The sequence below is a fragment of the Otolemur garnettii genome, unplaced genomic scaffold, assembly GCF_000181295.1.
Source record: "Otolemur garnettii isolate 467f Iridium unplaced genomic scaffold, OtoGar3 scaffold03963, whole genome shotgun sequence".
Taxonomy (NCBI): domain Eukaryota; kingdom Metazoa; phylum Chordata; class Mammalia; order Primates; family Galagidae; genus Otolemur; species Otolemur garnettii.
Genome location: NW_003856358.1, coordinates 1 through 1,566, shown reverse-complemented (window position 1 = coordinate 1,566; position 1,566 = coordinate 1). Strand labels below are relative to the sequence as shown.

The 1,566-nt window shown below is 40.4% G+C and overlaps 1 pseudogene; it reads left to right on the top strand.

Moving 5' to 3' along the window:
* The first annotated feature begins 1,073 nt into the window (after positions 1 to 1,073).
* Positions 1,074 to 1,282, top strand: LOC111722946 (annotated as a pseudogene).
* Positions 1,283 to 1,566: the final 284 nt, after the last annotated feature.

The window sequence follows — 1,566 nt, the reverse complement described above, 5'->3', positions numbered from 1 at the left end:
AGTTAAGTAAACACTCATTTTTCAATGAAAGAAATTGTCCTTTGGACCACAAGGCAGAATTCAGTGTGCCTGTGTTTCTGGGAGATTTGATGTGAGGGGTGAGCATTTTTTATTAAATTTAACTCCTAAGACTGGGTGGGATGGTGACTGATTATTCATTTTCTGTATTTTTCTGTGCTTCTCCTTCATCCGTGTTGATTGATTCGTAGCTAATGTGACCAGGTTAGATATGCCCGGGTTTTTTTTCCCTGGTCCTGAGATGATGTGATTAGAGACCCAGAAAGGCCAGAAAATAGCCTGAACAAGCTTCATTGTGGTCAGTCTCCCTCTCTTAGAACTAGTAAGCTGCCACTTTTGGGCTTTGGGTTAGGAGGTCTGGAACACTCAATCATTAAGCGGGTGGTGTTCTTACAGTCTGTCACAGCAGTTCTCAACCTGTGGGTCATCACCCCTTTGGGGGTTGAGTGACCCTTTCACAGGAGTTGCCTAAATACATCCTGCGTATCAGATATTTACGTTATGATTCATAAAAGTACCAAAATTACAGTTATGAAGTAGCAATGAAAATAATTTTATGGCTGGGGGTCACCAAGCAAACAAGGAACTGTATTAAAGGGTAGCACATTAGGAAGGTTGAGAACCACTGGTCTATCAGCATAAGTTTCTCATCCTTTCCCTATAAAGCCTTGAATCCCATCACAAGAGCCCCCAACATCATGATCTCATCTGACCCTAATTATCCCCCAAAGGCTCCACCTGCAAAGGCCATCAACATATGAATTTGGAATTAAGTTTTCAACAGTTGAATTTTAGGAGGACACATTCAAACAAGCAGAAACCACCTAGGTCTAATTACTTGATAAACTTCTGTTCTTTTTATGCTTTCTATGTCCTGGTTATTTTTGGTAACTATATTCTCCTAAAAAATGATTTTCCTTTCTTCTAGGTTTCCAAATGTATGGAGGTTGCAAAAGAATCTCTCATGGTTTTTAAAATCCTATCCATCAGAGCACTTGATGCTGGAGGTTGTGGCATTTGCAGGTTGGAAGCTTGAGTTTGGAGCTCCAGCCTGGATGATAGAAGTTGCTTGCAATGACTCTCCGGGGAAAAAGGTCCATGTTAAATGCAACACTGATGACACCATTGGGGACCTTAAGAAACTGATTGCAGCCCAAAGTAGCACCCGTTGGAACAAGATTGTACACAATTTTTAAGGACGACGTGTCTCTAGGAAACGATGAAATCCTTGATGGGATGAACTTGGAGCTTTATTACCAATACAGTAGACTTCCTTCCCCCCACTACCTTTCTTTCCTGTAGAAAAGATGAGGAAGAAATGGTAGATGGGGGGAGGTGGAACACTGGTATGGATGCTTGTTTTTAAAAACTCACATTAGAAAGGAGTCGCCAGTGGCCAGGAGGAAATATGCCCCCAAATTGTGTTTGTACAAAAGTATGAGCAGGTATTATTTGTTATAATGAAAAAATTCTTATGTTAAGAAAAGAAAATCACAGCAATGGCAAAGGTTTAGAAGACAAATTTGAGTTTGACACTTAGAAAAGTTA